At 36.9% G+C, this 24092-nt stretch overlaps 1 protein-coding gene across 3 annotated transcripts in view; it reads left to right on the top strand.

Annotated features, from left to right (window-relative positions):
- The window catches only part of PLD5 (phospholipase D family member 5), a 163767-nt gene that overhangs the window by 39410 nt on the left and 100265 nt on the right, over nt 1-24092 (top strand). The window lies entirely within an intron of this gene.

Here is a 24092-nt window from a genome sequence, read left to right as displayed (position 1 = left end):
AAAGAGCATCTGTTTTGAAATTTCAGCATCCATATTTCTGGAGTTTGAATATTTTTAGTGAACAAAATATGATAGCAAACAAGTTTTATGCAAGGATTTCTAAACTGGAATAATTTTTTTTTTTTTTGGTGGTGGTGGATTTTTTTTTTTTTTTTTTAAGCTGTTTTACTTATATTTCAGCATCAATATACTCTGCAGATCAGGTTTAGCTCACTGAAACCTGTGTTTTAAACTGTGCCATCAGAGAGGCAGTACAACATAAAATGCTTTCAGGAAGTTATAAATTATTTGCTGTGGTTTACATAATGTATTAGCATGTCTGCTGCAGGGTTTAATTCCTTTGTCTGTGTGAGATACAAAGAAATTATTAGGAAGGGATGCTTTTAGCCTTAGTCTGTCCTGATGGCAAAAGGGAAGGCAGGGGAAAATGAAAGCAGGTGAAAAGGTCAGTCTGGTCTCCACATGAAATAATTAATGGGAGCAGCTTCCCAAAAAATAGAGCCACAGTGAGCCGGATAATTTGTAGTTTTCCTCACTTGATGATGTTCATATTAGAGTATTCACGCTATTTTGAAATATCAAGACAAAACTGCTGCCTGTGTATGTTAGGACCGTCATAGCAACGTGACGTTTTGCTGCACGTAATTGCTTGTATGTGTCATGATCACATAGAGAATACTGCAAAAAATTGTGATTAAGAGTTCTACATAAATAAAATGACTGAGAGTAGACAAGTGTACTGATGCCTCTGTGCCAATTGATAATGTAGAGGTGTAAAATAAGTCAATCAGAGAGTTGTGCACTGAAGGTATGCTGCCAGTGCTTGTAGTAAGGAGTGTGATGTGGTCAGAACTGAGAGTGGTTAGTGTGTGCTGGTGGGAGATGCATTTGCACAGCTTGACCAGATTTTGAGGTTTAGTGATGGGAAGCTTGCTACTTGAGCTCTTCAGGTCTTATGCATTGTTTTCAGTCTACTGTGTATTTCAGCAGTTAAGGACATTTTCTTTAAATATGTTTTCCAATGTAGCTGTGTCACCTGGGGATACGGCTACACAGTCAGCTCTCTTTTATCATTTAATAAGGAAGTGGAGGACTCTGAGACAAGTGTCAGGAACTGTGCCAGAAGCTCCACTTCCCTCTGTTCACCAAGATACACTCCAGGTATAGAACTAAAGCTTTTGGATCCATGAAGATTTTGGAATGAGGAAATCTCTGGTGTAGCTCTTCATTCAGTTGAAAAGAATAGACAGATAAGCGTGTGAAACCCATAGCTCTTCTACCTCCATTTCTATAGTAGGGTTATAGTCAAGGCTTAAACTCAGTATTGCTAGCCTTCTGTGTAGGCCAGAGGTGTACGTAGACTGTGTGTTTCAGTTCTTTCTTTCTATTATTCTCTGAGATGTGGCTTTTTTTAGTGGCTTTCATATGATTTCCTCTCTGTCACAGGGTAACAGGGAGTGCATGTGTTGAAGGCTACCCGGCTAGTGGCTGCTGATGTGTTTTTTTTTGTATACATTTGCATATACAATAATAGGGAGAATTCCTGTTTTGGCAGTGTAGTGGGTATTTATTTGACTATGTGATAATGGAGATTTATTTAGGAGTAATGGCAAGGAGAAGGATGCTGTAGGACTGCACCTCTCACTTTACTTTATTCCTGTCGTTACTTCTGACAGTTTTTGTTCCTTCATGTCCAGAAAGAAGAATCTTTGTAATATTGTGTAGATTTTATCAGCATTAGTTCTGGAGAGAAAGTTTTGGAACTGTATAGATATGATTTCAACCAAACACGCTGTTTCACCTACCGAGTCCTGAATAAACAAAGAAGTACTTTGCAGACCTCTGATTCGCTGAGGTAAAAATAAATAACATTCAGTTGACTGAAGCCAGCCTGCAAAATCTAGGCTAGAAAAAAGAAATGCTTTCAATCTTTTTTTTTTTTTTTTTCATCTTTCATTGAGGAAATAGAAGGGAGTAATTTTAGAAATGCTGAAAAAGTGCTGTATGATGAAAAGCTCCTATAAGTCAATTAGCCTTTATTAGGTTCTTTACTGACTGTACAAAACATATTGCATGCATACACTGCTGAAATGTATGATTGTCAAAAGTGATAGGTATGGTTAAAAAGAAACCTTTTTCTGTGCTACTATTCATTCCACTGTTACAGAGGATCAATCACAACAGCAGCAGTGGCATCTAATAATTCTTTCAGTACAGCACAGGTGGAAAGAAAATTGGCTTCTTTATAAATGCAAAGCATGAGAAAATGAGTTCTGTGTGAGGGATGAATACAACACACTAGAAATACTACAAGCAGAGTGTATTGGAGTCTCTGCAGTCATCTGTTTTAGATGGTTTGGAAGATCCCCGTACTTAGCTGCTTTCTCTCTGTACACATTGGCTGCTCATGTACTGTGTTTTCTTTGTCCCTTGCTGTTGATGTGGTCCTGTAGCCAAGAAGTGATGGGCAGTTCCATCTTCTCCACCTGTGAGAAGAGTATTCAGGTGTTTCACTTTAAACAAAGATTGGTGCTACAGCCTAATAGGACATAAGTATAGTTAAGTGCTTGGGAAAAGTTAACAAATCTAAAGCATACCAGGGTAAATGTGAGTTCTTCTGTGTTTTAGAACCCCCTGAAGTCATGATAAATGTCAACAATCTAATTGAGGAAACCATTTATGATGCTGTAAAATAAGAGAGAACATGCAATTTCTTATCTGTGTAGAAGGAAGGTTATTACACAACACTTTAGAACTTAAAGCATGTGATTTTGTTATGGTAATATCTGTGGTACTTTTTGGTTTGTTTGTATGTCACAAGTTCCCCCAATGCAATACCTCTCAAGTTTGAAGTTGCCTTCACAATTTAAAGTCTCTTTTTAAGAAAGCAAAATGTGGAAATATTTGTAGAAGAATCCTAAGGATGAATAAATGTTAAAAATAAAACTAAACACCAAAAATCTCACAACTGCTAGTGAATGTTTATTTAGAATGACCTGAATGGTGTTAGTAATTTTAGCAGGTGCATTAAGTCCCTCATGCAAAGTTATGGAAGTAATGCATATGCTGTGTATCGTTTTAATGGTCCAAAAACAGTGAAATATTTGCTCAGATCTTTGTCAGTTCTGCTGGAGGGGAAGCACTTACATCCTTCCCATAGATGATGGAGAGCGAGTAGGAGGGCTTTTTCAGGAACAACATAATTAAATGCACATATGTAAAAGATACCTGCAAGATGTTGCCTGAGATGGTGCTTAATAGGAATGGAAAATTATAGGGTGAAAAACTACTTCTCTGGGTATGTTATTAATTTACCAGTAGTGTAAAGGTTTTTTGAATAGTTTCCTATTTGTAATGTACTTTTTTTTCTTCTAATAATGTCTGTCTCTTTAGAAAGTAATTTTAGATCAAAATGTGTTAGTGACTTGTTATGTGGAAATTTTAATAGAGAACTAATATAGGCCATTATTGTCATGGTTTGTTTCATTGCTTAGAAATGTTTTGCTTACGTAGAAATATGGGAACTATGAAAGCTTTTTGAAGACATTGTTGGTTGTTTTTTTCCCTTCTCTTTACTGCACTTTAATTTGTGTACGTGGTTGCTGCTGCTATGAGATCACATCCATGCTTCTTAAAAAAAAAGAAACAAAACAAAACAAAAAAAGCCCTCTAGAATAGATCACAATAATAACTCACCTGCTACGAAATACTGCGTTACTTAGAAAGTAATTCAAAGGTGACTCAGACATTGGATATGAAAACAAAGTCAATTCCTTGGGGCTTAATCTTGCAAATGCTTGCTACCACATATAGTGTGGTATGACTTTCCTGGAATTAACCACATCCTAAACATAAAAAATATTCCAGTTCCCACTACTCCTCCATTTTCTGTGGGAAGAGCTTCAGTGGATCTTGTTTAAGCTTTCTTCAAACAAAGCTGTAGGCATGGTGTGTAGTGACATTTGTTTGTAAGACCAGACAGCTTAGCCACACCTGAAAACTCTGCAGCAGGAGCGCAGGTAGTAGCCTGTGCTCTCAGTGTTGCCCAAAGAAGCCTTCAGCCCAAAGTGGCCCCATCTCTCCTGAGAATGCTTTGAGCATACGTGGTGAATAGAAAATGATGCAGCGATTAGTTTTGGAAAGATTTAATTGGTGCTATCAAATGGCTTTCCTCAACTGCTATTAAAAATACAACAAATAATGCAGCCCATACATTGCATCTGAAATATAAGAGCTAGCCCACTGTTCTCAGTTTTAAGATAGGCTCTTTTCAGCTTGATTTTCTGTAAACTTTGCTACTGAATAGGAGCTACCTTAGGATATTGCACCTGTCTTTGTGCTCCTCTAAGACAATATATTACTGTATTTGGATGTGCAGCTGAGTGTTCTTGCTAGTTCAGCTTTGATTTGCTATCAAGTGTTGCACAGAAAACATAATTTTGACCTAGATAGCATCTCAGCAATTGGGAAAAAATATGTGGATTCAGTATGCATTTATTGCCAAGAAATCCCAACCACAACCATGAAGCCATATTTCTGTCAGGCTTAAGAGCATTCATAACGTAATCCTGTACAGCTTCTTTTAAAGTGGGTGCTATTGGTTTTAGTGAAATGAAATCTGAATCTGAATATGGCAGTGCACTGCATCTATATATGGAGATCCTACCCTGAACCTGCACAGGCCTCCTGTATTTTCAGTAGAACCATAGAATTGAGTTGAAAGAGATCTTAAGGACCATCCAGTTCCAATGTGCCTGCTGTGGGCAGGTTTGTCACCCACGAGATCAGTAGGGGCATTTATTTTTTCAGTTGTGTTCAGGCTGTGTTCTGTAAATGTTAATGTGTTTATATCTTTTTAAATCAAAAGTGTTATTTCTGAACGGACAGTGTTCTCTAGGGAAATAGATACAAGACGTAGAATACCGTACTTTGCTACCTTTAAGGCCTGACACTGTGCTGCACTGAGATGCATATCATTTTATTGTGGTATAAACACTCTTCTGTCTTAAATTCTAAAATAGTTGTTTCCTGGAGGAGGCTTGGAGTATACACTGATGTACCTGACAGTTAATTAAAATTCAGCGTTGTTTGTTCTTACTTAAATTGGTGAAGAAAAGCTTCTAGGAAACACTACAGAGAATAGTGTTCTGAAGATTTCACATTATTTTGAAAGATGAAAATCCCCCTGTCTCTATTCTTTAAAGAGTTGAAAAGTAATTCAGACAAAGCCTGTCATTTTTTTTTTGTGTGTGTACGTATTTAGAGTGAGTATTCTCTCCCCTTCTCTCTCTCACTCATAAATAAAGGAGTGAATTGCAGAGAATACTTCTTATTTTCTTATTTTTCCAGCAGATTATTTGCTGAATCCTAATTATTAAATTACATGCAAACATAACTTTTTCTACACCTGGACAAATTCCTTATGGGAATCCAGTCATTTTGTTAAGCTACTCCAGGAATTGGTTGGTATTTCATACAAACCAGAATAAAAGCATGCCTAATAGATTTTGTTTGTAGGCAGTATGTAATAGCTGATTAGCTAGTTAATGCTATTTTTCCTTCACATGCATACAGTGTCCTACATATCAAAAAATACAAAAAATACAAAAAAAAACAAAAAAAAAGCCAGTATTAAAATAAGTTTTTAAGCTACAATTAGGTTTCCAGATGTCTGATTCCTTGGTTTAGAAAGCTGTACTAGGGCTTATCTATTCCTGAAATAAAAATGATTTACAGTCCAAAACCTCTTTCATGCTTGCCCATCTGCCAGGGTGCTCATTTCATTCTTCGTATGGTAAACAAAATTTCAGAGTAATTCTTTAAATCATTGCTGAAGAGCTCATTACCGAGATCTCATGCTTGCTAATGCTGACAAACAGAAGGCAAAAAAGACTGACAGTGTATGTGGAGCACCCATACTAGTCTTGCAAGGCAGGAAGTCCATCAGGATGAGGACTTTGGTGTAATTCAGTGGACTTATGCAGGATCCTGACCGCTTGACCTGTGTCATGTCCGCGTTGATCCTTTCAAGAAGTGTGGAATATATGGGGGGAATGAGAGGAAATTTTCCAAGATTTCTTTTTGAGTTTTGGCCATTAATTGTCACTTCTAAGCCAGACACTAGGATTTTACTGTCTTCTTTCATGTTATACACTCTAATACTGCAGGCTACATTTGCACCTGTGTTTATGTAGTCAGACATAGCTGGTCTTAGTGTCTGAATTTAGTCTTACCTTTTTCATATTTTTTGAAAGGTCACTTTTGCTTACAGATTGTAAGTGCTGAAGCACTGGTATGTTGGGCCCTTTCTATACTTCGTACTGAAATGACAGTTGTAAAACAGGAATCTTACTGCCTTTTATCTTCCCAAAAGTGTAGCCTGATGCTCCTGTACCTCAGGATACACACTGCTAATCAAAACAACTGCAGCTCAAAAAACCTGGAAGTTGGGCAACTTTTGAGTGTCTAAATGTAAGATTTAATTTTATGCAGGTAGATTTCATCATTTTGCCCCTGGTTGCCCTGGAAACCAGTTAATTACTATGCATTTGCTTCAGCACTCTGCATGCAGCTTTTAAAATATTTTATTGTAATTTTTCTTTTATTTTGTCTTAAGCTAGTGTTTGTAGAAAGTGGTGGCTTGACAGCTCTGGCAAATGAAACAGTCTGCCTGCCCACGGAATATGTGCTCCCTAGACAGTGGCAGTCCAAACTTCCTCATGCTGTTTTGTCAGCGTGAAACAACTGTTCTTGAAGGGGAGGGGAGGACTTGGAGGAGGAGGTAGGGTCCTAGAGCCGTCAAGTCTTTGCCCTTAATGTGTAAGTGTTACCAGAAAATGGCCCGTGTCTGGCTTTTGGTGTGTAAAACAGAGCAGCTAAAAATTGAATGAGTTCAAACTCTGGAAAACTATCTCCAATCTTTAGATCATTGTCACAAGCTCACAACCGTGGTTCTAATACTGTGTTGCAATTAACACTGACGACAGATGATCTTCCTTTCTCAGTACTGAGAGAAAAGGATTTCCAGGGAGTTCTGGTGCTGAAGACTTCAGCAAAAACATCCTGGGATGATACTTGCAAATTAGAAGTGGAAATGGGAAATCAGAGGAGTTAGTCTAAAACGTTAAGATTGCAGCCTTCAGGTTTTTTTGGTGATGATTTGTGTTGAGGTAGGTGTATAATATGAATTCTGATAGCTACAAATCACTTACCATTCCTAGAAAATCATCTAGGGAGCTTTGTTTTCAGCAAAGAATTGTGAATTGCTTTTGAAGTTGTTTCAATTAGTTAGTAACCTGAAAATAATGGAAGAGCATCGACAGAATCATTCTGCTCATCTCCAGTGACCACTGTGAATTTGCAAGAGTTCAAAGAAACATTGCAAGCCAATAAGAATGGAGTACATCCATAATATCTTCTAATTTCATAAATGTGTGCTCCAGCATGGCTGAAAATTAAAATATAGAATGAACATTCAAATCTTCCAGCTCCAAGCATCTGACTTTAACAGCTGCAATGGTTCATAATCACTTTTGTTCAGTGCAGCTTGTGTAATTAGGAAAGAGGTTTTCCAGGAAGCTGTCAAGACCATCTCTATTCAAGCTATGCTTGCAAAGCAGCTTAAATGACCTAGTCCAGGCTGCATACTGCTGTCCTGCCTCTGTCTCTGAAGTCCTATCCCTTTCTTCTAGCGAGTAAATTGTAGTGAATCAGATTAGGAAGTTGTTTACTTAAAAATTAACCAGAAGTTTTAAACTTTATGGAGTGAAAGACATTGTCTTCTGCACAGTATAATTTTGCATGCTTTGATTTGGAGACCGATCTTTGATTTGACATTTTTAACAGCAACAGTATGGAAAGCATAAATGAAAATGCAATATGTTAAGAAAGAAAATAAGTTATTCTCTGGTCACTAAAGTCACTTAGATCTCTACTTCTCTGAATTACTGATTCATCTCTCTTTTTTTTTTTTTTTTTTTTTAAGGTCTGATTATAGTTCCAAGTCCATTGCTTAAGTTCAGACTAAAAGCTATAAATTCTGTTGTTTTTCTTCCTGTACACTGTATAATACAAAGGTGCATATGTTATTGATACTCTAAATTTATGAACCTTTTTCAGCATTTCAATTCAAGATTCATTGCTGCTTTTAGTGTTACTCTAAGAAATTCGTAATGCATTAATGTAACTCTAATTGAGCTATCAGTATTGGTCTTGTAGATGTTACATCTTTAAATGAAGAGCAGCAGGAAGAGCGCATAGGAGAAAATGAAAAATCTCTCATTCATCTTCTGAATTGGAATATATTCTTCCTACCTGAATAATCAATATTATAGAAGGCAAGGAGTGCTTTATTTTGCTTTATTCATGCATATTAGGGCTTCTTAAGTTTTAGAAACTAGTAACCCAGTAAAAAATTCCATAATGGATTTGCATTTGTAGGTGTAAAGAATGTGGGTCTGTTGCGGAGATGTTAAAATATTCATAAAAATATTCATAAATTAGGAGTGAGATCCTACTCTGTAAGACTGAGAAACTTTCCATTTTTGATAATCCTAATTAACTTTGTTTTACTGATAGAATTGACTTTGTTATTTTTTTGTTTGTTTGATTCTATGTGTTGCTTTCTATTTTAATAACTCTAGTTCTTACGCAACTAGTTCTGTGGTCCTTGGATCGTGTAAACTCTGACTTAATCACATAACTGATGTAGACTCAGTATTTTTACTGCTAGGTGGTTTGCCCACTGCAAATACTCCTCAAACCTGAACTGAACAGAAAGAGACTTCTCTATAGAGCATGAGAGAGAACATTAAGTTATGGAAGAGGAAGAACTCTGTTAAGATTGGTCAAAGATATATCCAGGAACGGCCGAGTTGCAATATGTCTCCTTTGTGCTGGCTGTATGAGATGCATTTTGCCCGGGTTATTTAACTGTGACGTGGTGGTGACAATTCTCTACCTGGTTTATTAGTTGTTAATTCTGTTTAGGAGAAATTGTTATCAGTTATGGCCCTATCAAGCTTCCAGTGGGGCTAGTGAAACATTTTCATTCATCGTAATAACAATTAAGGTGGCAACTTTTATGCCAGTTTTTCCATTAAAGTCAGTGAATCCTGCTTCATTGTCTGATACTGAGTGTATAATGTTCTTGTTTCCTCAGAGCCATACCAAATCTTTGGTAACTACAGCAACTCAAAGAGCTTGAAACCTATCCTTTTTACTTATTTTTCAGTTGTGATGAGTATCTCTAACTATAATCACAGTCTATTCAAAACAGTAAAAAAAACAACTTAAGGTGCCTATTAAAGGCAAAGTGGAGATAATTCTGAAGACTAGACTTCTCTGGTGATTGTGGGGGACTGCCAGAATAAATTTATCCTCCATTATGGTTTGTGAAAGAGCAGCAGGCTATCTGTAAAGCAAAAATACAGAGTACTTCTGTGCAGTCATTAAGATTAATTTGTATTACTGCTCGCATTTTTATGAAATGTATACTTATGAAATCACACAAATCAGTATACATAATGCCTGTCTAACTTAAGACATTACATTTTCTCCCTTACATTTTCTTAATAACCCCAATTATTAAAATAAAATGCAAATAGATAAACAAAATGCTGTCCTCATGAATTTAGTGTACTTGTTTTCTGGGAGTGCCTTGGTATAGACCATATCTCAGTATTTAGGACTAAGCAGCTCCAAAGTCTTGTACAGTAACACAGAAAAAATGTATGTCTCTGGGCTAGAACCAATACATTACTATCTGTGTCTTAATTGATAGAATTACTGTTTTTTGACAGGGTGAATCAGGTAACGTTACATCCCTTTAAACATCGCTAATGATAGCTTTATTTTTCTTTTTTTCTTTTCCCATTGGAACCAGTTCTCTAAATTCATGTAGATTCTCTTTGTATGTAGCTGTCACTGCCTTTCTTATTGGTGTCATTCATTTTAATAAATCAATTAATAAACCCTTCTGTCATAAATCCAGCTACTGATGGCCTTAGATTTTTAAAGTTTTCTATAAAGGAATCTTGGTCTTCCTTCTCTTCCTATTTTATGGATAAAATTTACTTAACTGTCCACGGATTGATTTTTATTTTTCATAAATAATACATTTCCTTTGTAATGGTGACTAAATAAAGCTGGCAGGTTAATGTTAATTGTCACTCTACACTGATACGCAAGCAAGAAACCTTGTAAAAGTCCTTTAGAACAGATACTTCAGTGAACATCTCCAAGATAAGCTGAGAGTTCAGGCTCAAAAAGCCTAAGTACTTGTTACATGTACAGAGTGTACATGTGATCTCTGAAATTGGTAAGTTCAAGATAGTTCAGATTAATGTGCAATTTGCTGTGATTTACGAGCATCTGAATGGCATGACTTCACTGATGTTTTTAAGTTATGTAGATACAAAATCTGTTTGTATGGTCACTCTTTACTATGCACGTAAACTGTACTAATGTTTTATCTGAAACAGAAGTGAAAACTCAGATTTCCTAAGCAGGTGCAACTGAGAGCTCTGTCTCTTGTGGCAGCCCATGCTCAACTTGAGTTCTGGGTGCATTTTTGGGTGTGTTTTTGCGTGCCGCGATACAAGGAGATAAAACTATGAGCATCCAAAGGAGGGCTACGAAGATGTTGAAGGGTCTGTAGGGCAAGCTGTACAGAGTGGCTGAGGTTCCTTGGTTTATTCAGCCCAGAGCAGAAGAGCTGAAGGGGAGATCCCATAGTGACCTACAGCTCCTCATGGGGAGCAGAGGGGCAGCATTGAGATCTGCTCTCTGGTGACAGCAACAGGGCCTGAGGAAATGGCATGGAGCTGTGTCAGTGGAGGAGCAGAGATTAGGAAAAGATTCTTTACCAGACCGTGGCCAGGCACTGGCACAGGCTGCTCAGTGCACAGTGGTTGTGGCCCCAAGCCACTGGAGTTCATAGAATCATAGAATCACCAAGGTTGGAAAAGACCTAAAAGATCATCCAGTCCAACCGTTCACCTATTCCCAATAGCTCCTACTAAACCATGTCCCTCAATACAACATCCAGTCTTTCCTTGAAATGGAGTGGTCAATGCTCTCAGACGATGTTGGGTGGTCCTGTGTAGAACAAGGTTGGTTGATCCTTCCGAGTCCCTTCCAACTCGGGATATTCTATTGACTGCGCTTCTTTTTTTCATATCTCTTCCTGTAGCTCTGAAGTTTTTGAGATTAGTGGATTAGAACTGCGTGTGGCTTTCAGGTTGTGGGCATATTGAGAATTTATTCATTAATTTAAGGACTTTTCTTTGATGTTTTGTTTCTTTTCCAGTTGAGGTCTGACTTCTGGACACTTAGTTAATATTTTCCATAAAACTACTTAGTATAACTGTAATCTTGCTCATGGATTGCGCTACTCAGCCTAAAACTGATTTTGAAACAAAGTTGGAAGAATGTGTATTTTAGTGCGCTGTGTCGTATGTAGCTACATCATGGAATCACGAGGTTGGAAAGGACATTCAAGATCATCTAGTCCAACTGTCCTCCCACTAAGCCATATCTTGTAGCTCCTCATCCAGACAATCCATCATTTTCTGCTATGTGCAGTCACTCCATATGAGGAGATCCTTCTGCCAGTTCTTGCCTTCCTTACTAGTATGAGATTAACACTGTATCATCAGCTGTCTGCCTACTGGAAAAGAAATTGTAGTTTAACCAGGAAAATGAACAATGAAAGCATGTTTATTCAAAAAACACTTGTTAATTTTGGAGGTGGAAATCTTAAAATTATTAACTTCAGTAATTTACTGGTGTGATTTTATGGATAATTTCTGTGGAGTTTGGGGGGTTTGTTTGTTTAAGATGAGGGAGATACTGAGATTGGTTTTAGCCAAGGTGCACTTTAAAAAAATGTTGTACAATGTTTATCTTGGTTCCCAATCTTCAGAACTTTCTGAATTAAGGTAAATCTAAATCTCTGTCCATTTTTTGGGACTGAGGTTGAATCCCAGCCTCTGAAGGAGTTTGAGTGAGGATGCTGAAGTGAAAGAGTCCTTGTATTTAAAGTCTCCATGCTATCTATGTACACCTGCAATGTATTTATAATCTAAATATCTAAAATATTAAATAATAGAATTCAAACAAGATTAGTGGTTTTAGAAATTTCTTACAGCAGGGGTTAAGCTCAGTGTAGTATTCAAAGAGGAGAAAAAAGCTCTCTGGTCCTTCATAAACAGAGCTGTGGAAAAAGTACTTCAGGTAGCCTAAGTGAGGGAGGTCTTCCTGGCAGTCAGTATGTTGTGTTTTAATTATTGCCTGGCATTTTGGAAAGAAGTGCCACACTTTCTTAGCTTTTTATGAAGTATCTTGGGTGGACTAAGATATAATAAGAGTAGTAATAAGCTATTTGCTATGGCTGATGGGGCAAACTGAAATAATTTAAAGTTTCAGAACACTTAATAGAAATGAAGACGATCTAAAATGATAGATGGATATTGCTGCTTCTGCTCGCTCCTTTTTGTCACCTTTTCATAATCTTAGGGGACTTTGATGTTTTCTTATACTTCTGACAGCAGTTAAAAGATTTTTGTAGAACATACTGAAATCTTCCTGACTTTTTGAGTGAAGGTGTTGTGGCATGCTGCAAAGTCTAAATGCACCTTTTTTTTTTTTTTTTTTTTTTTTTTTTTTTCCAGTGCAAAGACATCTTTTTAAAGATGAGGCAGGAAACTAACTAAAATTTAGAACCCTTTTGGCTGATAACACGATCACAGAAGCAGCAGCAAAATATACTGCCATCATTATATAAAAAGACTGGACTTTATTCCTTGTTTTATTCTGAAAGAGAAGAAAAAAAAGATTAAAGGAGTTTGAGCATAGCTTCATTATGGAAGAGATTTCTGCATATGAGATTTACCACGGCAGGATTCTCTCTTCATTCACTGTGTGCTCCAGTATCAAGGACACTGAGCAGACACAAGTGCTGTAGTTACCATGATAGTGCCAGGACACTCACCCTGATTGGCCTTGTGGATGCAAGGGTGAGTCTTTAGGCCTTTGCCAGATTTGCCTCTGAAGCAAAATATCATTTTCAAGGTAACTCAGTATAAAATACCAATAATATTTTTGTGGTATTTATCTTTTCCCATTTCTAAAAGTAGTTCTTTAAATTCCTCTATCTTATTATTATGTCTCTCTTCTTGGGTGAGCTCCAACTTCAGTTTTTGTTTCTTGCCCTATTTCATTTTATAGACTTTCCTCATCTTGGTCTGTAGATCTGTCTTCCCTCAGATTTGCTGAAAGGGCAGTTCAGATCCTGAAACATTACATCAACAGAACCTGATTTTACTGGCTGTATGTACTTTGGAAAAATAATGAAGATTTTTAGAAAAAGGCCAAGGCTATTACAGAGAGGACACTATCTGCAAACTCTGTTTTAATCACCTTCTACAATATGTCAAGATTACTGTTCAGAAAAGTAGCCTTAAAGAATTTCTGCAAACTCATCAGCGTTGGCCACCTCAGAAATGCCATAATCTAGTGAGCATTAGGTCAGTTTGATGGCATTGCTGTTGCCCTGTAGCCATTCCAGCTTGCAGAAATGTTGGAGCATGCCTGTTCCCTTCCCCTGTCTTGCCACAGGAGCGTAGCCTACTTCACCTACACATTAGATAACCTTCTTGATTGATGTAGCTTTGCTGACTTTATGACAGGATAGAGAGATTGGAGAGAGGAGGAGGTGGGGCATTGCTTTCTGAGAAGCATATCATCCAAACCATTCTTTAGATTAAGTAATCTGTGCTGTGTTTACCTAAGGCAAAACAAGTGGAAGATGACAGCAAACGTTTTTGCGCTGTATTTTTTTGTTTTTTTTTGTGTGTATGTAGATCTCACAGACAGTCAATAACTTCACCCGGGTGCTTTCTTTTATCTGGCTGTGTGAAGAATTGGGATTGTCCAACAGAGGACAGAGCACTGGGAATTTCTCACGTTGAGCCAAAAATGTTGAGATGCTTTTTGTCAACATGCCCAAACAGTCATTTACAGTCTGGGTCTGCTCTTATATAGTAAAAAGACAAATTTCCAGAGTTGCCATCTACAAAGTAATTTGCACAGCTACGAAACATCAGCAAGTGACAGTATTAATTTCTGCAAATACAGCAAATAGTTTCAGTGTCCTTGGAGCAATCTCTGGATAAGCACAGTGTTATTTATTGAGTTTATAAGTTGCTAGGTAATTTTGTTCTGTTTGAACTGCAGTAGCTAGATGGAGACTGATAGACTTTTTCCCTTCATGTTTAAAAACCAACTTTCTATGCTTAATCTAATCTACGCTGAGAACTCAAACTGCATTTCATTTTGCAGTTTAGAAAGGACTTACAAGATCTTTGTGAGCATAAATCTGTGCTCAGAATAGTTTTCTCCAGTTGATGGTATCCTCTATGATGCCTTTATTGCAAACGATGTAATTTCTTCTCTTAAATATTCCCAGTGAAGTTTGCTGGGAAAAATATTGGACTGCTCAGTAGGATGAAAGGTGATAATGTTTAGTGATACTCTCTGGCATGCAGTTACTCTCAGAACTTTCTCGGATACATCATCACTTGTATTGGTGTGGTTCAATACACTTCCTCTCCTTTCAGGGACATTGAAACATCAGTGAGGTACATGTATCTACTGCTTCAAATTATTGTGCTACAGGATTTGTGATTTTGTATTCAGTGTTCATCTCCGTCTCTAAGTTTTTTGGGTTTTTTTTGCCTTTATTGAGATTCTATGCAATAAAACTGAGAATAATAATGTAGAACTTCAAAAAAGCTACGTTTTATATTTTGTTTAAACTGTTTGTAATAAAAAGATGAAGATGTTCAATAGTTTTTCCAGTCAGGTGCCATGAAAACTGATGATGAGTTGAGGAAAGGAGTGGTCCGGTGGACAGAAGAGCTGCAGGACAAACAACATTTGGCTGTGTGGTCGTCCACATTGAAATGTTTTACATGATGAGCTCTGTTTTATCTGAACTTTCAGTGACTTTGATGCAAACAAGAAGGACAAAATAGATAATATAAGAAGTTGAGCTAACATTATTTTTATGTATGTCCTGTCAGTTATGATGTTGATTGATTATTCTTTGTATAAAGTTATGGAAATTGTGAGAAGGTAACTGTCAGAGAATACTGAATTGTTTTGCTGTTTGCTGTGTCCAGGAAGAAGGACAAGGTAAATAGGAATAGTGGAATAGTGGGTGGGTATCTAGAGGACATTCAGAAACGATATACTTTTGCTAGTTTACTTGATTTTTTTTTTTTTTCCCTTCACATTAAAGATGTATTTCTCCATTGGGTTAGGAAAAGTTCTGTTTCTCCAATAGGTTGTATGGAGAACACTGTAATGGATCTCATACAGAAAGTGGGAAAAGATAGGAATATAAGACTGAAGATCTATACTTACTTGTTTCTTGACATTTTTTCTTGGTTAACTTTCCCTTTTATATATTTTAATGTGCTCAAACATTTATATCCATTGTAAATATTCAGCTTTTTTCTTTTGTTGTGATTCAGGGAGAGCCTTTCTAATTAATTATCAATTATTAATTAATAATGGCTAGCAACAGACATTGCAGTTAGTGAACACTTGGAGAAATTTTTTTTCTTTATCTAAATCTTACCTACCTGCTTTGCTAGGGAGTGCTTTCATTTAAAACAGGCAAACACAAATGAGGCAAAAATCACGAGATAAAACCATTAGAACTCAAATACTCCTTTTACATGGAAGGTATGAAAACCTTCTAGGAGATCCAAGGTGCTCTTGTGAGATGGAAGCTGAGACTTCCAGTCTGGCTTTCTTGAAGTCAGAGCTTTGCATGTGGAGTAAGGGGTGATGTGCTTGGTGACACCCCACTCTTCTGTCCCCTTTGACTGTAAAACGAGTCATATGGAATCACTGGCAGGTGACGGGTGAATGAGACAGAATGCTAAGGAGGTAGATTTTTGTCTCCTATTCCTTTTTTATAGAAATTCAAGGATCTTGACATACAGAATTTTTTCAGAGAAGTGGGCAGGCAAGGAGTGTTCTGGATCAAATACCTGTTTCGGTCTTCCAAAAATAATAGTAGGAGCCAAGTTTTTGTATGGAGTTTTGAGTTCCTAGAAGCCAAATTCAAAACAATAGTCCAATCGTTACCCATTGTTACACATTTTCCATCCAGTAAAGAAATTATCCATCAAGTAGAATTGTTTAAGATACAAAAGTTATAAATACTATAATTTAATTGGAGTACAGAATTTTATAAGTTAAAGCCTTGGTAGCTAAATTACCTCTCAAGTTTGTCATAACAAAGAAAGCACGGATCAGATACACAAAATCTCTGTGATTAACTAGTTTACCTTTATCCCTCTGATTAGCTCTGGATTGTAAGCCTCTTTTTATTTTCCTTTATCTCTCCTTAAAGTAGGACGTAATTCTTATTATGAATGTCACACTGGTTGTGTTCTCTGTGTCAGTGGAATTAACTTGCTTGGCTGAGTGGCAAATCTACTCAAAGCGTCGCTAGAAATTCAGAATGAGCTAAAAATAAATGCTTCCCCTGTGAGATAATCTCATTTTTTGAACTTCTGTCAATATATAATTTAGGGAAAAGTTTTATTAGTTATATTTTATTTCATCAGAATGAAAGTGATTTTTTTCTTCTTTTTTTCTAATTTAATGCCTTCATAACACGCCCCCCTGAATCAATCTAATATATGTTGCTCTGCCAGCATGGTTCTGCCCCAAGCAAGGGAGGACTGCAGTAACTATTGGACATCTTTAGCTCTTCAGGAAAGGCTCCTAAAGGACCAAATTTTATCAGCCAAAAGTGTTCTAAATTTTAGCATCAACCTTGTTGCGCTATTTAGGTACGTTTAAGGGCAACCTGTTTAGATGGTAACATCTTTGGACTAGGAGTTGCAGGAGTACAGTGAATATTTTCTGTTTTTTTGGTTTTCTTTTAATTTGGTCTTTCTTTTCTGAAGGTACTTCATCTTTCACCATGTGAAGAAGTGCTCATCAAGAAAGAAATTGACTATAGCTTTCTCTAAAGCAGCAATTTTTATTTGCGATATTCCTGAGGTAGTAATGAGGTTGATGATGTTATGGTAAGATTAGTTACCTACAGGCTTCAGGTTTAGAGATGTGTTAATCTTTATTATGATATAGAAATAGTATGTACGGTGATGTTGGTTTTCTTTTTTTTTCTTTTTTTTTTTTTTTTGTTTTCTTTTTTTTTTTTTACTAACAAGTATTAATATATTCTAAGTTGGTTGTTCAAGCCAGGCTGATTGTTGAATACACTTTATTTTTCCTTCCAGGCGATACTGAGTTTGAGTAGGCTGTACTTAGGGTATATGATGAACTTTCTCTGTTTTTTCTGAACTACAGTACTGTCTTGCATTGTTATGAAGATTAAGTCAGTGTATCCTGGATAGATGTTAGGACCCTGTTTCAGGAAAATGACACGTGAACACTTGACTGTTCCCTCTATTGTGCCAGTTCTGGTCAACATAATGCATTAGAGGTTAGCTAGTCATGTGCTGGAAACACTTTTGACTTAGAGCTCCTATTCTAAATAGGTTAAATAGCTTCCTGTATATAGAGCTTTGTATAGAAGAGGTTCAGGAAAGTCGTATTTAAAGCCTTGGAATTCTTCCAAGGTAATTTCTAGTTTTTCTTTTTATAGTAATGTGTCTGTCGTTGTGCTGTACGTCTGACCTACTCAATCAAACATTTGTTCAGTAAGCAGTGGAACCACCACAGCTACTTTGCTGGGGGTGCACACTCAGAGTCCTGCACCCTGCAGGATGATTCTTCTCATCCCTGGCTGCATGGTGCTAAGGCATGCATGCACTGAAAGGTGAAACTTTCAGCCATCCTTCCCTTAGTAGAGGCACTATTTTGGGTACTGGATTTCATAAAACATCAGAGATAATTACATTTCTATAGATCTTTCTTTCAAATACAGATTGAAAAGATACTGGGCAGACAGTGTGACCTCATATACGTCATTTGCTTGGAAAACACTGAAATTAAAGAATGTTTTTTGGAGAATTAACTTTCAATGGTGACTATATGAGTAAAAGGTTACTGATGATTTTTCTCTTACCTCTCTCCATGCGGTATTAAAAGGTGAAAAAAATATGCATACTTGAAGTAGAGATAGGGATTATTTTTATCTTGTATGCAGTACAAACATTACAGAAGGACATAGAAATGCAAGTCAATACTGAAGTGTGGCATGATTGATTTGTTTTCATGTTGCACTTCGCTATTACTGGTGGGTCCTTCCATGGAATAATTAAGTAATACAAGAGCAAAGAAAATATATCCTAATGCTCTGGCCACTTGCACGTCTAGTCCTTTACAATGTGTTTAACAATGACAATAGCATGGTCACCCAGCTTCTGTATTAGAGGGTGCATCCTTGCCTGTTTTGTCTAGTGGCTTCTCAGGACATGTTGTTAAAAGAATTGTTTTAATTCCTCTCTAAACTTGCTGCTCTTATTTGCTTTCACAGACTTCTGTGGTAATAAATTCCAGATGCTCAATTCCATTTGATCTGTCTGAAACTTAACTCCTCCTTGTTTCAATAGCATTCCCCATTTCTGGTGTTGTGATATTTGGTGAATAACAACTTTGGCTTCACTGTACCCAATGTTCTGATGAATTTTCTGCTTGCCAAAGCACAGAGTCCTACCCTGTTTTGGCTTTCTCTTCCCAGAGCATCTGTTCCAGCCTATAATCGTTTTGATTGTCTCTTTTTTTCTAATGTTTTCCAAGTTCCTATATTTGTGCAATGGTTTGCGTGTACCTACTTGTTGCTCTTTTTTCTTCCTTAATTGATTTTTAACATTTTTCAATGTATTTTTTAAATTATCAAGAATATTTTGAAATTTCAATCTAGCCTTCCAGCATGCTTTCACCTTGCCCTGATTTTTTTTTTTTTTTATTGAAAGCTTTAGTAAGCACATATCCTTTCTATTTCACAGTTTAGATCGTTGATAAAGATGAGAACAAAAACACAGGCAGCACATTCATGTTAAATCCATCTAAAGGGTCCTCCTATCTTTTTTCAATAAGCATGAAATTCCATCCAGCTTTACATGTCTCCTGTAATGATCTCAACACAGTTCCTCAGGTTTGCAAGAAAGTTTTACTAAAGGGCAAAGTAAGTTATTCTTCGCTTCTCCAAGGCTTAGGATTAGGAAAGTTGGAAATGTAAATTGATTGATGTGACTTTTTCATGACGAAACTGTTATTCAGTCCAATTCCTTTTTTCCCAGATGTTTACATGTAATGCCTTCATTACTTGTTCAAGTATTCTCTAGAGATGGAAACTGGAATAACTAGTTTATTTCTAAACCCCCATTATCTGTCCATTTTTGTCTTTAATTTTTGTCTTTAATTTAAAACCATTTTTGCAGTCTTCTGACACTTCACTCGTGTTCACGATTTTGCAAAGATGCTTAAAGTTCTCTCTTTACCTCATCCAGATACAAATATCTTAATCTTATCTTATCTCAAAAAAATCAACAAAATCTTCTTTCATCATAAATACACAAGGATGAAGCTCCCTGGGCCCAACCAATTTGAAAATACATGACATATCCTACTACTCTTGCATCAGTGCCTTCCTAGTTATGTTCAATAGAGACTTAAGTGTGAAAGATATTCATACTAGTTATAAGATTGAAGACTGATATTTCTGTTGCATGTGAATTCCAGATTAATGTGAAACAGCTTTTATATAACATTTTAATAGATGCATATAATGATCTTAAGAGCCAAGAATTTAGGATTCTAAGATTTCTAATCCCTGAAGTCCATTTGCATACTACCTTTGGCAAATCGTAGAATCAAAGGTTGGAAAGGACCTACAAGATCATCTAGTCAAACCATCCTTCCATTACCATTGCTACCACAAGCTACTAAACCACATCTCGCAGCTCCTCATCCAGACACCTCTTGACCAGGAACGGCGACTCCACAACCACAAGCCACTAAACCATGTCTTGTAGCTCCTCATCCAAACGCTGGACAGCAACTCAACCTCCCTGGGCAGCCATTCCAGTGCCTGACCACTCTCTGAGAGAAAAATTTCTTTCCATATGTCTAATCTAAACCTCCTGTGATGCATCTTGTGGCCATTTCCTCGGGTCCTGTTTGTTGCCTAGGAGAAGAGGCCAAACCCCTCCTCATCACAACCTCCTGTCAAGAAGTTATAGAGTGCAGTGAGCTTCCCCTGAGCCTCCTCTTCTCCAGACTGAACAATCCCAGCTCCCTCAGCTGCTCCTCATAAGACTTGTGCTCCAGACCCCTCACCAGTTTCTTTGCCCTTCTCTGGACACGCTCCAGGGCCTCAACGTCTTTCTTGTAGTGAGGGGCCCAAAACTGAACACAGTACTTAAGCATGTAGCATAGCATGCCATACAATCCCAATTGTGCAAAATTTTATGAGCTGTTGGACAGGCTACTCGTGCTGAAGAGGAGTGCTTCTCATACTGATCTTCAGACACACTACAGGAAGGAGCAGGCTACTGAAAACCTCTCTCAGAGCCTCTGTGGTTCTTACAAGCAAAAATGACCTCTGTATTAGTATGCTGTGTAAATCCTGCCTCCTTTGTTCTCCAAATAGATATAAAAATAAAGCATTATTTCAAAGCCATGACATGCTTGGTTGTTATGTACTCAATTCTCTCAGTAGATGCAACGTGGTGATTTTGTGCCTCTTGTTTGGGGAGATGAGGTGTTGTTTTGTTGGTTGTTTTTTTTTTTGTACTGTGCTGAGGGAAAAGTAAATTCCTCTTTACATTTACCGTGTTAGAAATACCTATTGTTTCTGAAGAAAGTGAAAGCTTTATGGGCCATTGAAGAATTCTTACCAGGCTTTGCGCAATGGATATGCAGTGAAAGCGGATGGCTTTTTTTTCTAGCTCTCATTTGAAATTCTGCTTGGATAGCCCCAGCTCTGGTGCAACCTTAACTGCCACAGGCTATCATTTTTCTTAATGATAAGAAATGATATAATGATAAATAAACAGATAACGTTCTTCTCAAATGAAAATCTTCTCTGAATGGTGCTGCACTGCATACTCATTTTGTGCAGGTTTTGTTCTTTTTCTCGCTCTCTACCTAGGAGCATAACAGCATGAAAGTACCATGCTTTCTTTTAGTGAATGCAGTGTTTTGATGGATTTCTTTTAAACATTGGTATTAACTTGGATGAGGCAAGTGAAATAAACACATTTTGCTCATGCAAGTGGAAAATAACAGCATTTTTTATGGTCTTTATTTCTGCGGGAGTTTCTTTCTGGAAATTCTTAAGGACAGGGTAGATAAATATCTCTTAAAGTACTGCTTGTATAAATTAATCATGTTTATGAAGAGATGGACTATATAAGCTTTAGAGTTCTCTCTCTAATCTGTATTCCTTAACTAAGTGTTGAAGTATGAAAGACAAAGGGGTTTTAGGCATTTTCTGATCGAAGCAGAAGGAGAAAGCTGACAAGCTCAGATCCTAGTTACCAAGCCAAGGCAAAGCAATGTCACATCAAGCAATTTTCCCAAGCATGTGGACTTGAGCCCAAACAGCAAATCTAACAGATTCCTTCTAATGTCTCTATGTGTGAGCTTTTCTGTTTTGAATTAATTTCTTTCAATAAGCCTGCTGTTACTCCCACATGCGTGCATGTGTGGATAGTAGAATAGAATAGGGGCATGGACTGTTCTGATCAGCTTTAATTAGAAAAAGCCTATTATAAAATTGCCTGCAGTTTTGATGCTAGTGATGGAAATTAAGATTTACTATCACTGTCAAAAGAAAAGCTCAGGAGACACGTTTGGTGCCAACAGCTATTTTTCATTCTTCTTTAATAATATTAGCATCAATTTGAAGATAAGCAGTATTTAAATATTCATTCCTAATCTAATATATATGTTTAAATGTTGTCAAAAATCACCACTCAGCAAGAGTAATTTCAACTGTAAAAGCATTCAAAATCCCCTTTACTATCTGTATAATGTTGTTTTTTTTTTTAAATGATCTTTACCCAGCCTTTCAGATCTGTGATTAAATGTTTGGGATTAGGAGAGTTGTAACTTGGGATTTTTAGTTTTTCAAAAAATTGTGTATTTTGTGTTATCCTTCATTCAAAGAAAAAAGCAGAGTTCTTGGAGTTTGATAAAGTTCTTTATAGTGTGGGTGAATTTTATAGGTCCTGTGTGCTACAAGTCAATATGCTGTTGAGCTGGGACTTTAAAAAAAAAATAAATAAATAATAAAACATTGAAACAACTAATCTGTTATTATATTCAAACAGAAATGCCCAATTTTTTATTCTAGTTTTTTAGCTTGGTCTTATTCATCATGTTCAATTGATGCTGTTTGTACTGAGAAGCAGTCAAACTGCAAAGTTTGTGAAATGTACACACTCAGAACTGAAATAATAGGGATTTAAGCTTTTTACAAATTCAAGCTACAACACTGAAGTCTAGAAGCCTTGAGTATGTTCCCTGAATTAATGTGAAATGGGATTTAAGGTAGATCAGGAGGATTATTTTGGCCTTCCACTTTCTTTATTCTTGGGATATCACCACCTGGAAATTGCTACCGTAAAATTTCCTGGTGTTGAAGGAACATTACTTGTCAGGCTCACCTGCTTTTTTTTTGTTTTCTTCTTCTTATGATATCATGTTAAATATTCTGTAGTTTTTACATACCTTTTGGCCTTTAAGCAAGACTTGCAGGGACATTTGGTGACTCCTTTTAACGCAACATCTCTTGCTGCCTTAGTCTGGCTGGCCCAATTTTGAAGGTTGATGTGTTCCTATCTGTTCCAGTCCCTGGGATGCTCTGTAGTTATTTGATTGCTTGTGAAGACACCCAGCAAGAAGGTGGGAGTCAATTGGTGGAGCAGTGTTGTAGCTAGGATAGCAGCTAGGATGCCAGTTGTGACAATTTTGTCAATCTTTGTCCGAAATATGGGCTCAGGACTGTTCCCAGAGAGCAGAACGACTGCAGTTATCCTGTGATTAGAGTGAAAGGAGCATTAGGGCCACGAGCTGTCCTGGCTGGCTTCCCCTGCCCTCAGGGCTAGAGAGTAAGCCCTGGCTCTGCTTGGCTTACTGCCATGGGAGTAGCTCTGCTGTCTTGCTGCCATGGTGATAAACTCAGCGCTTGGAAGAAGCTGCAGCAGTTTCTGCAAATACACTTGGGGAATTGTAACAAACTGCATGAGACAAAGGTCATTGTAGCAAGAGATTAGATGTCCTGATGAGGAAAGGGCATAAAGCAGTGTCCCAGATCCAAATGCCTCTTTGGCACTTCTTAGTTTTTCTCACCACTATGACAAGGCAGTATTTTAACGTTTCTCTATTAAATCCTACTGTGCACATGACTACAGCTTTGCTTTTGGGTACCCAAATGCACCTGCTTCTAATTCTTGTTTATACGTTACCACGATTATACCTAGCAGAAAACTAAGTACATATTGCATTTATTTCAGGAGTAGGTGTTGTGAATGTTTGAAGAGGATTTTCTTATGCTACATTCTTATAAGATTTTAGATAATATATTGGCATAGATTTAAATATGTACTTGGAAGCTATAAAAATGTTTAACATGTATTATATTTAAAACACCCGTATAACCTACATTTATTCAGTGTTAGGTAAAGGAATACATTTCTCACCGAATTTCAGAAAATTCCTTTCTGTCTCACTGAGTGAGTTGTTTTACTGTGTTACTGACGAGTGTTTCATTTCTTCTGTACAAACATCTGATTTGTTCTGACAAGTGTGAGTGTGGTTCTCCTGGGATGCACACTCAAGTGGAAGTTTTGGAAAATCACTTTAAAAAAAGAAAAGAAAGGTAAAAAAAAAAAAAAGGAAAAAAATGGTGGGCCCTTTTCTTTATGTGCATGTGGTACCCTGAAATGTATTACCTCTTAAATGCAAAAAAAAAAAAAAAAAAAAAAAAAACACCAAAAACAAAAAAAAAACATGGAAATACTGTGAAGTTGTTTTTCAGGAAGAAATATGAGGTTGCACTTTCTCTGTTTCCTATTTCTTTATAAAGCTTTTTT

This window comes from Tympanuchus pallidicinctus, unplaced genomic scaffold (assembly GCF_026119805.1).
Source record: "Tympanuchus pallidicinctus isolate F22 unplaced genomic scaffold, pur_lepc_1.0 scaffold1, whole genome shotgun sequence".
Classification (NCBI taxonomy): Eukaryota; Metazoa; Chordata; class Aves; order Galliformes; family Phasianidae; genus Tympanuchus; species Tympanuchus pallidicinctus.
Note: the sequence above shows the minus strand (reverse complement) of the source record. Positions and strands in the feature narration are given on the sequence as shown.